The 13,672-nt window shown below is 52.4% G+C and overlaps 1 protein-coding gene across 1 annotated transcript in view; it reads right to left on the bottom strand.

Moving 5' to 3' along the window:
- The window catches only part of PSKH1 (protein serine kinase H1), a 36,673-nt gene that overhangs the window by 5,992 nt on the left and 17,009 nt on the right, over window positions 1-13,672 (bottom strand). The gene's annotated exons all lie outside the window — the stretch shown is intronic.

The raw sequence follows: 13,672 nt of genomic DNA, 5'->3' as shown, positions 1-13,672 counted from the left end.
TCCACCTGCTTCTGGGCCGACGTGGAGCACGAGGCACAGAGGGAAACACTAAGATGTCAGCTGGCTCTACGCCCAGACTCTCAGGTCTTCCCTTGCTCTGGGATCAGAGAACAGCTTCCATACCCAGGGTGACAGCCTCCACTCTCTCCTTTCCACAGTCTCTGGGCAAGTCAGTGGCTCACACCTCTAATCCCAGCACTTTGAGACGCTGCTGCATGAGTGAGGGCTGGGCCCTGCTTCAAGAGGAAGACAAGCAAGGGCTGTGGGAGGAGGGCATCACCTCTACTCTGATTCCGACCATCAAGCTGGCTGCCTTTCTCCTGAGTCCATGGCCCTCAAAGAGTCCTTTTCCCCTTGCAGTTAGGGTACCTGCTCCTGATGTTGGAACAGCAAAGATGCCAATAGTGGGTATGGGGAGCGACCTCTTCCATGAGCACCTCCTTACCAACTAGCCTTCCTCATCCCCCTACCCATGCTGGGCCAAAGCCACTCCCAGGTAGTGGAGGCCTACTCCCCCTGGAGAGGAAGAGGCAGCAGAGCAGGAAGGGCTTTCCGCTCCCGCCCGAGGATCCCCCGCACCAACCCTTTTCGTTTGCTCTAGCTCTAATGTCTGGCACAAGGGCCTGGCATGAACACTACCCAAGCCACTGCCAGCGGTCTCACCTTGAGCCGAAGGGCTAAGGAAACAAAGAACAGTGCCAGCTCTCTAGCAGAGGCTGCAGACAGAGGAGGAAGCTGCTGCTTTCTGGCAGCAAACACAGCTTACAGGGCGGCCCTAGACTTCCTCTGGCAGGCAGGGCTGCCTATTGGCAAGTGAGGCTGGGAGAGAAAGGCCCCTTGGTGTGTCTTCTGAGTGGCATCTGGGATAGGTTAAAGGGTTAGATTGCAAGCCCAGCAACCTGAGTTCTAGTTCTACCTTCTCTGTCGGCCTTAGAGAAATCACACCACCTTCACTTTTAACACGAGGAAGGGGCTGAATGTCATGAACTCTAAGTCCCTTCCAGTTTCTAAACTCCTGGATTCCTTTTTCTCCACCTTTTCCTTCACGTGGCCACATAAGAAGCACAGAGTCTAGCATTTAAGCTGACCTCTTGAGCCCTGGGTTCCTTATCTAACTGATGATGATTCTGGGGCAGGCTGGCTGACAGAAAAGGTGGCCCCACCACAGTGCTGCTAGAGAAGGGATGGGAAGGGAGGAAGAAGCCTGGGCTTTGCTACCATGACTCAGTTCTTCCCTCAGCTCTATTTCAAGATGTATTTTCAGACCCACTATTCCCACCTTCAAAGGCCTCCTTTCTGCACTTACGTGGGCCCGAATGAGAGCAGAGAAAAGGGCACAGAGGAAATTCTGGAAACAGAGCTTTGAGTTTACTCAGGAAAGCAGCATGACAACAAGAACAGCACCCTGTGATGCTGCCCACAACGAAGAGCATCAGCAGAATTAGACACTGTGTGGCAACAGAGCCAGCATCCCCTCCTCTGGTCAAAAACCCATCATCCGGGTGCCTGGGCTTCCAGACCAGACAGAATCTACCACCCCGGGACCTGGCAGAGGGTGGGTGAGGGGCGAGAAACAGAAAAGGGAAGGGTGTGGGGGAGAGAGCCTGAGGAGAGAAATAGAGGGAAAAGAATGCAGTTTTAAAAACAAGTAGATAATTAAAAAAAAAAAAAAAAAAAAAGCAGAGAATAAAGATTAAAATGAGAAAAGGTGTGACAACTTAAAGGTTAGTAAAGCTGTGTTCTGAAACTTGAAATGGATAACAAAATGAAATCGTGTGCCCCCACCTGTCCCTGCCCAGAGCCAGAGTGGCGGGGAAGGAGAGGAGGGAGACAAGGCACAACTCAAGATCGAGAAGGATGCTATTTGCTCGCTTTGCAATAGGCCTGTGCCACCAACATAGCGATGTCTGCTTTTAACAATGCCCTGGAGTAGCCCTGGAAGGTTCCACATTTAGAAGCCTGCTGCAGCGTGATCTCTTTTATCTACACTCATCAAGGGTTCAGCTGAGGCCAAGTGGTTCCCAGGGCCCAGGCTGGTTTTTTGATTTTTGTTTTTTTTTTTTTTTTTGAGAGAGACAGAGTCTCGCTCTGTCACCCAGGCTGGAGTGCAGTGGCGCGATGTGCAATCTCAGCTAACTGCAACCTCCGCCTCCCAGATTCGGGAGGCCGATTTTCCTGCCTCGGCCTCCCGAGTAGATGGGACTACAGGCGCATGCCACCATGCCTGGTTAATTTTTTGTATTTTTAGTAGAGACGATGTTTCACCGTGTTAGCCAGGATAGTCTCGATCTCCTGCCCTCAAGATCTGCCCGCCTCTGCCTCCCAAAGTGCTGGGATACAGGCGTGAGCCACAGCACCTGGCATTATTATTTTTTTTCTTTTTTTGAGACGGAGTTTTGCTCTTGTTGCCCAGGCTGGAGTGCAATGGAACCAGCTCACTGCAAACTCTGCCTCCTGGGTTCAAGCAATTCTCCTGCCTCAGCCTCCCAAGTAGCTGGGATTACAGGCATGCACCACAATGCCCAGCTAATTTTGTATTTTTAGTAGAGATGAGGTTTCACCATGTTGGTCAGGTTGGTCTTGAACTCCTGACCTCAGATGCCACCCACCTTGGCCTCCCAAAGGGCTGAGATTACAGGTGTGAGCCACCGTGCCCAGCCTTTTTTTTTTTTTTTAAACTTCCTCCCATCCTAATTTCTATGGCAGTTTGGAGGCTCAGTGACTGTGACCATCTCATCCACACTGTAGTCTCTGTCCCTGGAACCCCAGGCATATAGGACTTGGCTTAGGGCCACTGGTAGGTCAACATGGGATGGCAGGAAGAATGAAGAGATGAATGTGACTAAGCCTTCTGCTCCAAGCTGGCTGGGCCACAAGGGAGCAGAGCTCTCTGGGCACCACACATCTACTGAGGGACGTCAGGCATGATGGAGAAGGGTAACCTTGTGTGATGGGAGGACTGACCAGGGAAGGTGAGCTTGGAGGGGCACAGCCAGTGAGGATGTCTGGCCCAGGTCACCATCAGCTATGCCATGCAACTGAGAGCCAGCCTCCACCTCAGTAGGTGCGGGAGGAAGATGAGCATGGGAGGCTATGAGTGGATCTAAAGAGGTCAGGGCTGGGCACAGTGGCTCATACCTTTAATCCCAGCACTTTGGGAGGCCGAGGCAGGAGGATCACTTGAGGCCAGGAGTTCAAGACCAGGCTAGGCAACATAGTAAGACCCTATCTCTACAAGAAACCTAAACACCACTACAGGTGTGGTGGCCCACACCTGTAATCCCAGCTACTCGGGAGGCTGAGGCAGGAAGATGGCTTGGGCCCGGGAGTTTAAGGTTACAATGAACTATAATCACACTACTGCACTCCAACTCTGGTTCCTCTACAACAAGACCTTGTCTCTATTAAAAAAATAATAATAAATAAATAAAGAGGTCAGAATGTGGGAGAGATGACAGTCCAGCAGCTCCCAGAGGAACTTGAGGGCCCAGAAGCGACAGACAGCCTGTGAAAGGCAGTGCTCTCCAGGTGGAGACAGACAATGAAAAGACAGGAGAGGGAGGGGATGGCTGACGCACCAGGGATGGCTCTGAATGCAAGCCACCACACCCTGCTCTTTGTTGGCCAGGCCTCAAGGGCTGGAGGTGGAAAAAGTGATGAAAGGCAGCTGTGATCCAGGCTGACGTGATGCTATGGGTGGTCAGCAGGAACGGCTGAATGCAGCAGCGTGGCGGGTGGGTCTGCTCCTGCCACTACAGGGAAGTTGCTGCTTTCTGGGGTGTATGCAACCAGGGCAGCAGTGACAAAGGGAAACCTAGAGGACAGGGCTCTGGGGAGCCCAGTGGTGGCACAGAGGTGACACAAGATGGGGCTGCTGCTCTTCTCCACTCAGAGCTTCCTCCGGCCTCACATGGAGAGAGCTTCCTCTGCCTTCCTGCCAGAGGTCTCCAACCAAGGGCAGGTCCCCAGCCACAGTGACCAACTGAGGGTTCACTGCCTCCATCCAGTGGCCCAAACCATGCCACCTCCCAGTGACCAGTCAGGAATCCTGCCTGAGGGCACTGGCTCCTGCAGTGAAGGAGGGACACTTAATCTGTTCAACACTTCGTGTTTTGAAGTGGGGATGGCTTTTCCCAAGGGAACCTTCCTGGCCAGGTATGGGGGCATCTGATCATCCTCATGGGATCCTCACACACAGACAGCACAAGCATCCGGCACTTGACATGTAGCAGCCCCAGCACGCCGGCAGGGAAGAAGGGCTTAGGGACAGATGCCTCATAGCAAAGAATTCTAAACTGATTTGTGTTTGCTCATGCTGTCAGCTATTGAGACAGTCGTGGGAAAGCCATCCTCTGACTCTGGGAGCAGGGGTCAGTGAGAAGAGAGGTGAGCTGATGGGTCCATCACAGTCCCCACCCACACTGAAGGTGAGAAAAGTCAGGCAATTAAAGCATCCAGGAGAATCCAAGCATAAGCCAGGAAACACGCTCCCCGCTTCCCTGCCTCCACTCTGCCACCAGCATATACATTTGGTCTCCTGCTCTCCAGACACCCGGACAGCACTCCCCATGACTCTGGGATGAGGTCCTATCCCTGCTCACATGGCTGTTCCTTGTGACATATGAGGGGAGATGACGGGCAGGGAGGACGACAGAAAGTCAGAGCATAACCAAGCCCCGCCACCTAGAGAGCACTGAGACATGCCACATTCTCTGCATCTCATTTTATCTTCTACATCCCAAGGCATGTTAGAGTCACTTTGAGAAGTGGGGAGGCCGAGCGTGGTGGCTCACACCTGTAATCCCAGCACTGTGGGAGGCCGAGGCAGGCAGATCACCTGAGGTCAGGAGTTCCAGACCAGCCTGGCCAATGTGGTAAAACCCCATCTCTACTAAAAATACAAAAATTAGCCAGGTGTGGTGGCTGGCACCTATAATCCCAGCTACTTGGGAGGCTGAGGCAGGAGAATCGCTTGAACCCAAAAGGTGGAGGCTTTGGTGAGCCGAGATCACACCACTGCACTCCAGCCTGGGTGACAGAGTAAGACTCCATCTCAAAAAAAAAAAAAAAGAAGAAGAAGAACTACAGGTGGTCAAGCTTATTGCCCCTTCAGGTATACTTAGCCCCAGATCAATGTATGGTCAACCTGCAGACCAGACACCCACCCCTGGGAGGCCACCTCCCACCAGCCCTTGTCACCCAGGTAGCAGCAGAGTGGCTATGAAGGTGGGCTTCCTCTCCCAACAGTACTCTGTCCCCTGCCCAGCAGCACTCACAAGGCTCTGTGAGAACTTCTACCCAAGCCCACCTGCTCCTGGTACAGTCACCTGGGCTCACCCACAGCTCAGAGACTGGCCAAGCAGAGGAGGGTGATAATTCAGGATGCTGAATGCAGCAGACAACAAAGCTCCTAATGGCATCACTCTAATATCAGTCCTACAAGAGCACCTTCATCCGTCGTCCTGCCTCTAGGAATAGAACTCTTGACAAAAGCACTGACATCAAGGATGTCACATTTCATGTCAAGTGAATCACACACTCTCCGCATTGGAGGACCCTGACAGTTCTCTAGCATGAGTCTGCAGCTGATGACTCACCTTCTGTGCCATCCTTTAGAAACAGCTCCTCCAGGCCTCCTGTGATAGGAAGCCGCCTCTCAAGGTGACTGTCCTCAGACTGCTCTCACATTCACACAGGCCTTCCCTACCTCTCCCAACCTTTGTCTCCCCACCACTTCCAGCATGCCCTCTCCACTCCAGCGTGCCCTCTCCACGCCAGTGCCTCTGGGTGCTGGGTAAACATTCAGATTTCTCCTTTCCAGTCATCTCCTCTTCAACATTTACTCCTCTTCCAAGAGTCTTGTATTTGCCCTAAAAGTTGACAAGCACACACCAGCCCTGGGCCTTTAAATCCTCCCCCTGCCTGTGCCCACAGGCAGCTGTGGCCAGCAGCCTCCTAAGCACATCGCCAGCAGGCTCCGGGCTTCCTCCTGGAGTCTGGCCCCTTGAGGGGAGCACTCCACTGGCTGCACAGCCTGTCTGCCTGCCAGCAGTCACATTTGGGACGCTTCCCAGGGCGTCACCAATAGCCACTGGTGCTTCCCTCAGGAGAAGCCAAGAGAAAGTTCCCCTACCAGTTATCACTTATAAATACTCCAGTTCAACCCAGCATACAGGTACCACTGTGCACTAAGCCTGGACACGACAGTGGACAGCATATGTACTGATGTACGTGCTGTCCTCAAGGACCCTACAGGCTAGACAGGAGAGATGTGTCCACTGATCAGCAGCCAGAAAGCACTGAAACAAGAAACCAGCAACGTGCTGAGGCACACATACCAGGAAGAGCAGACTGCAGCGCTAGACAGGCCAAGAACTCTGAAGCCAAGACAGCCTGGAATCAAATCCCAGATGTGCCACCCTCCGGTTGGGAGACCATGGCCAAGTTATGTAACCTCATCATCCTCAGTTTCCTCATCTGTAAGGTGGGGGATTACGTACCACCTGGCAGAGTTGTCATAGATTGGAGATGGGGGGTGTAGAACATTCAGCCCTGGGTCTGCTACTCAGTAGGCACCACACAATGGCAGTAGACAGCATTATTTCTAAAGGAAACAACTAAGACCGATACTGGGAGCAGCGTGAACAGTTGAGGCAGAAGCTTGGTGTGGAGAGTGAACGGGGGCAATGGCTCAGGCCTGTGGTGTGCGGGGAGTGGGGTGGGGTCTAGGGCATGGGCTTCAGGCTGTGGGATCTGGAGTGCCAGGATGGTAGGCAGGACCCCACATGCTCTCCAGGTCAGAGGGTAGCCCGGAATCCTCTCCAAGTCTGCCCATACAAGCTGATGTCCCTCCTGCAGAGCCAGGATTCTGCTCCATACTCCTTCACCTCCTATACTGTGGCTTACATATGCCATGTGGATCCCACTCCCTGGGATCCCTGATCTGCCCCAAACAATCCCAGGAGGACAGGATGGAATTATTCCAATAGCCTCCAGTTAGCCTTCCTCCTGCCAGGCTCCATTCCCACTTTCTGCTGCCTTCCTCCTCCACTACCCAGAACCCAGAGGGCTGTTCCCACAGTGCAGAGGGCTCCCAACAACAAACACCAGACCTGCCCCAGCCTCTTCAACCTCTGCTCTGTCACTCCCAATCTCCTGTTTATTCTGGAGCACTCAGCAATGCTCCCTTCTCTGGGCCTCCTCCTTCTCAAAACTCATCTTCTGCAGGAAGCTTTCTATTCAAGTCCATGGATGCCACTGAGCCTGACAGAGGACTGGGGCTGCATGGACAGAGCTCGCAGGAAACAGGCACACCAGACCCAGGCTGGTGTACAGGGGAGAGCACTCTATGGGGTCAGGGAACAGGAAAGGTGCCCCTAGAAAGGCACCAAGCACCAAGAGACACTCGCTGGTGAGGAATGCATACCTCTAAACGCTGCTGCATCAGAGGTCCTTCATTCACACAGCAACAACCCCCTCACCATGGAACACTCTCTCTCTCACAGGTTATCCTGGCAGAGCCTTGCTCACTTACATGGCCTTCCTAAGGGCAAACACCTATTACACATACAGGACAGATGGCTGGAGTGGGTGGGGTCAGGGCCCAACCACCTGACCTGAGCACCACAGTCCATGTTCCAGACTGCCCAGGCCCAGTGGCTCTATGCCAAGGCCTGTGTTCACATGTGTCTGCCAATGCGGGTTCATCCTATCGCCATTCCCTATTCTAGTTCCTTCTCCCCAGGCAATCTCAACCTCTATGGATAGGAAGAACAGGCCTTCACATCTCTTGCATTTTCCCCAGGTATGAGTAGGTGTGCTTGTGGGTGGGCAGTGGCCAGGAGAACAACAACAACAACAAATGCCTGTCCTAGTGTCCTGGGATAGAGCTATAAAAGTTCCTGGCAGGAACTTGAAGGAGGTGCTGCCTCTGCTTATCAGGAGACCGTCTAGCTGTGAAGTGAGTGGCTGGAAGGAGTGATTGCTGGGTCCTATTCTAGGGATGTCTGTCCTCACCTCCATGCAGAAAAGTAAAGAGAAACCAGGGCTCTGTCAGGGAGTAGCAGAGGCTGGTACTTCTCAGACTCGTGATGTTCATGCACATCCCCTGGAATCTCGTTAAAATGTAGATTCTGATTCAACAGGTTTTGTGGGGCCTGAGGGTCTGCTGGACTAGTCTCCAGCTGAGAGAGCCTGATCTCATGATAAGGACCCCTCCCCCAGGAAATGTCCCAGACAGATCCCTCCCAACCCAGAGCTCTCCACAGGGGGTGGTAGAATCTGATTTTTGGGGTCAGGCAAGCTCCTGGTCACAGATAAGGGCCACCAGAACCTGCCAGGATTTGCCTCTGAAGCTGGGAACTGATGCTTTTCAGCTCCAGGTAAAGGGTAGTGGGAGCAAAGGCTGAGCAGTGCCTCTCCGACACAAACACACACACACACACACTCTCTCTCTCTCTCTCTCTCACCCACTCATTCACTCACTCACTCACTGTGAGCTGCAGAGTCCTGCCCTGTGATTCCAGCAGAACAACAACAGAATCTAAGGACCCAGTCTTCCGGCTACAATAGGAGCGGGCAGGAACCCACTCCCCACCCCATTCATCATTTTCCAATCCTCAGGTAATCAATAGCCAGTTAGCAAGACTGTGCAAGCTCCAATTAGATAAACTGCCAGGTCAACGACTGCCAGAATCAGGAACTCGGGCAAACCTACAGGCTTGTAGCAGTCTTTCCTCTGTCAGCATATCTTGGGAAATCTCTCTCCCTCCCTCCTGGGCTAAGTTCAATGCCCCCTCTGTCAGCTGGACCCTCAACAGCCTGGCACCATGTAGAGCTCCCAGAACACAATCAGCTTCTCAAGCTTCAGACATTCCCAGATCTATTTTAAAATTTCAGTTTCATCGGGCGCGGTGGCTCACGCCTGTAATCCTAGCACTTTGGGAAGCCGAGGCGGGCAGATCACCTGAGGTCAGGCGTTTAAGATCAGCCTAGCCAATATGCCGAAACCCCGTCTCTACTAAAATACAAAAATTAGCCGGGCATGGTGGCACACTCCTGTAATCCCAGCTACTCGGGAGGCTGAGGCAGGAGAATCGCTGGAACCTGAGAGGTGGAGGCTGCAGTGAGCTGAGATTGTGCCACTGCACTCCAGCCTGGGTGACAGAGCGAGATTCCGTCTCAAAGAAAAAAAAAAAAAATTCAGGCTGGACACAGTGGCTCACGCCTGTAATCCCAGCACTTTGGGAGGCTGAGGCAGGCAGATCACCTGAGGTCAGGAGCTCGAGACCAGCCTGACCAACATGCAGAAACCCCGTCTCTACTAAAAATACAAAATTAGATATCTGGGCATGGTGGCGCATGCCTGTAATCCCAGCTACTTGGGAGGCTGAGGCAGGAGAATCGCTTGAATCCAGGAGGCGTAGGTTGCGGTGAGCCAAGATCACACCATTGCATCCAGCCTGGGCAACAAGAGCGAAACTCCATCTCAAAAAAAAAAAAAATTCAGTTTCAGCTACAACTTCACGTGGTTCTCCAGAGCCTGCTATCAGGACAACTGAACTTCCCAAGTACCTGCAGGGTCCTCTGACGGACCTCAGCTATATATGAACCTGTCCCTCAGGCCACTGCCCCCAGGCCTGCCTCCTGCTTTCTCCCTCCTATACTTCTGTGGGTATCATTCTCTTTTTCTTGGTCTGACTCCTCACAGCCATGCTCCAAATTCCAGGTTCCCTCTTCTCTAAGACTGTCCCTGACTACCCCAGCCCACTTTTAAGGCACTTGCCTAAAAACCTGCTCCTAAAGCATGTTCTTATAGGTCAGTGTTATCAACACCACCTGGTGTTTATTAGAAATGCAGACCCTCAGGCCCTACCTAGACCTATTAAATCAGAATCTACATTTTAACGAGATTCCAGGAGATGTGCGTGAACATCAGGAGTCTGAGAACTACCAGCCTCTGCCACTCCCTGGCAGGGCCCTGGTTTCTCTTTACTTTTCTGCATGGAGGTGAGGACAGGCATCACTAGAATGGGACCCAGCAATCACTCCTTCCAGCCACTCACTTCACAGATAGATGGTCTCCTGGTAAGCAGAGGCAGCACCTCCTTCAAGTTCCTGCCAGCAACCTGGCATGCTTTTATAGCTCTATCCCAGAACACCAGGACAGGCTTTAAAAAAAAAAAAAAATTTTAAGACAGGGTCTTGGCCAGGTGTGGTGGCTCACACCTGTAATCCCAGCACTTTGGGAGGCCGAGGCAGGCGGATCACCTGAGGTCAGGAGTTTGAGACCAGCCTGGCCAACATGGTGAAACCCCATCTCTACTAAAAATACAAAAAATTAGCCATGCGTGGTGGCGCGTGCCTGTAGTCCCAGCTACTCGGGAGGCTGAGGCAGGAGAATCACTTGAACCTGGGAGGCGGAAGCTGCAGTGAGCCAAGATCGCACCCCTGCACTCCAGCCTGGGTAACAGGGCAAGACTCCATCTTCACACAGGCTGGAGTGCAGTGGCACATTCACAGCTCCCTGCAACCTTGAACTCCTGGGCTCAAGTGATCCTCCCACCTCAGCCTCCTGAGTAGCTGGGACTACAGGCATGTGCCCACACCTGGCTACATTTTTTTTTTAAGAGATGGGGTCTCGCTATGTTGCCCAGGCTGGTCTCAAACTCCTCGCTTCAGGAGATCCTCCTGCCTCAGCCTCCCAAACTGTGCTGAGATTACAAATGTGAGCCACCATGCCCAGCCTGGGAGAGGATTTCTTTTTGTTTCTTTTTTTGAGACAGAGTTTCACTCTTGTTGCCCAGGCTGAAGTGCAATGGCACAATCTCGGCTCACTGCAACCTCTGCCTCATGGGTTCAAGTGATTCTCCTGCCTCAGCCTCCCGAGTAGCTGGGATTACAGGCATGTGCCACCACACCTGGCTAATTTTGCATTTTTAGTAGAGATGGGTTTCACCATGTTGGTCAGGCTGGTCTCGAACTCCCGACCTCAGGTGATACACCCGCCTTGGCCTCCCAGAGTGCTGGGATTACAGGCGTGAGCCACCGCACCCGGCTGGGAGAGGATTTCTTATCGCCAGTTTATAGCCACAGATTGTGCCAACCTGATGGCCAATCCATATCTGAGAACCAAGTAAACATCAGGGCATTACCCCAACGTTACTGAGGGGATCATCATCAGGATAAAGGGGCTTATCTTTAAATTGTTCCCTCTGTCACCACCTGTGCCTGCTCCTCTCACTCTTCCCAGTGACTTCCATAGACACCAAAATCTCACACTTGCCATGATGATGCTGGGAACCAAACCCAAAGCTTTATCTGAGCCTTGAATCAAATCTAATTAGACTGGAATGGTCCCGAGTGTGACAGTTAATTCACTGTTGGGCACTCCTGACTTTTAACTGAGTACTGGGGACTATTCTCTGGCTTCCCAGGCTCTCATTCAGTACCAGTATGGTCCCATTTACTGCCAAGTGCTATAAGCATGTGACAGCCAGATTTTCTGCAGAACCCACCTGTCCACATAAAATCTGAGAATGACAGTGGGCCAGGACTGAGTTCTCCACAAGGCTGACCACTCTGCAGTAAGCACCTAGTGGTCTACAGTGGCCCCTTCACCCCTAGGCCCACAGATCCCAGTTACTGGTATCAATCTTCACCACCTGCCTGACTCCTACTCAACAATCTCCTAAGAGTGGTACAAACAGATACCCTCCCTTGTGCCTGTGACAGAGCCAGCCTCAGGAGGAAAGCTTCCCTCCCTTCCTTGTGCCACCTTTGAGAGGCATGACATGGGGATGCCCCTAGAGAATGACAGCCCCCTCCCCAGTAGGAGGAAGTCCTCGATGGACCCCATAGCCACATCCAGAAGCTGTCAGGGAAGGTGATACAGCACATGACCTCAAGTGCTAAAGGCAAAGTAAGTGGTGTGAGGCTGATGGGTGACTTTTTTTTTTTGAGACAGAGTTTCACTCTTTTTGCCCAGGCTGGAGTGCAATGGCACAATCTCGGCTTACTGCAACCTCTGTCTCCTGGGTTCAAGTGATTCTCTTGCCTCAGCCTCCAGAGTGGCTGGGATTATAGGTGCCCGCTGCCACGCCCAGCTAATTTTGTGTTTTTAGTAAAGAGGAGGTTTCACCATGTTGGCCAGGCTGGTCTTGAACTCCTAACTTCCAGTAATCCACCTGTCTCAGCCTCCCAAAGTGCTGGGATTACAGGCGTGAGCCACCACACCTGGCCAGCTGTTGGGTGACTCCTGAAGGAAATGCTGGCTGGGGCCAGAAAGGGCCCAGCCCAAACCCCTGGGAGGAAAGCTGGGCCACAGAAGGGAGCTGCTTCCAGAGCTCCTTCCCCTCCACAGAAGATGTACAAGAGGCATGGATAGCACCTCAGCAGGTCCATGTCTGAGGGAAACACCCTATGGGGAGCCCCCTAGAAGAAGGGGTTCTCACTGCCTTGGCAAAATCTTGTCATCCTGCCAAGCTCACCTCCCTCCCACATAAAGCCGACACATACTCTCTTCTTCACAGACTTCCCAGCACACCACTAGGCTCCAGCTGCCATGCTTGCTGCTTCCTGCAGTCAGCCTTGTCTTCTACCTAGTCAGCATCCTTCCTAAGGACCAACCAGCCCTCACTTTTTCTGTACCTTCCTTCAGCTCCCAACAGTGCTGAAACCTCACACATTTTCGGAGGCATCAGGACTATCAATGGATCCAAAGACACAAACTGACGGCCTGGCGGTTGAATGTGACCTGCAGGTTAGTGTTTGTTGGCGCACAAGAAGCTGCTTAAATATGTGAATCAGAATATTCTAACATTTTAAGATTAGATTTTCTGGCCAGGTGCAGTGGCTCACACCTGCAATCCCAGCACTTTGGGAGGCCAAGGCCGGAGGATCACCTGAGGTCTGGAGTTTGAGACCAGGCTGGCCTACATGGCGAAACCTCATCTCTACTAAAAATACAAAAATTAGCTGGGCGAGGTGGTGCGGGCCTGTAATCCCAGGTCTGTAATCCCAGCCACTTGGGAGGCTGAGGCAGGAGAATCGCTTGGACCCATGAGGTGGAGACTGCAATGAGCCAAGATTGTGCCACTGCACTCCAGCCTGGGCAACAGAGCAAGACTCCATCTCAAAAAATAAAAGATCAGATTTTCTGGTTTCTCTTCTAAAAAAAAATCCGATCTGGACACACGAGGTCCTCATTGTGTGGTGAAACTGAACAGAGATGAGAAGCTGCTCTCTGAGATGGGCATGTTCAGTCTAGCTTGGCTGGGACCCCACAGAGCAGATGCTGGGAAGGCCCTTCCCACATCCTCTCAGCCCACTCCCTGAGCTCATCTGCAGCTGCGGCACAGTGCTTGGTGCCTGGCAACAGCTTCCCACTGCCAGTGCCTGCATCTCTCTGCTTCTCTGCCTGAAGACTTTCTCTAGCACTAGTTGGTATCAGGACAGCCCAGAAGCACCAGGGATTTAGTGTCCTCAAAGAAATTCTCAACCCATGAAGTACAAGAGTCAGTGGATTAAAAAAAAAAAAAAAAAAGCTCACGTTCCTGCTCTTTGGTGATACAACTGTGAGGCATGTTCCACATGGTTATTACCAAGGTTCCCAGGGGCCCACAGTGGCAGTCCATTTCTCAATATACTCTACTGACTTTCTCCCTTCCTGCTT

Source organism: Pongo abelii, chromosome 18, assembly GCF_028885655.2.
Source record: "Pongo abelii isolate AG06213 chromosome 18, NHGRI_mPonAbe1-v2.0_pri, whole genome shotgun sequence".
Taxonomy (NCBI): Eukaryota; Metazoa; Chordata; class Mammalia; order Primates; family Hominidae; genus Pongo; species Pongo abelii.
The sequence above is the reverse complement of the archived record's forward strand: the minus strand, read 5'-3'. Positions and strand labels throughout refer to the sequence as shown.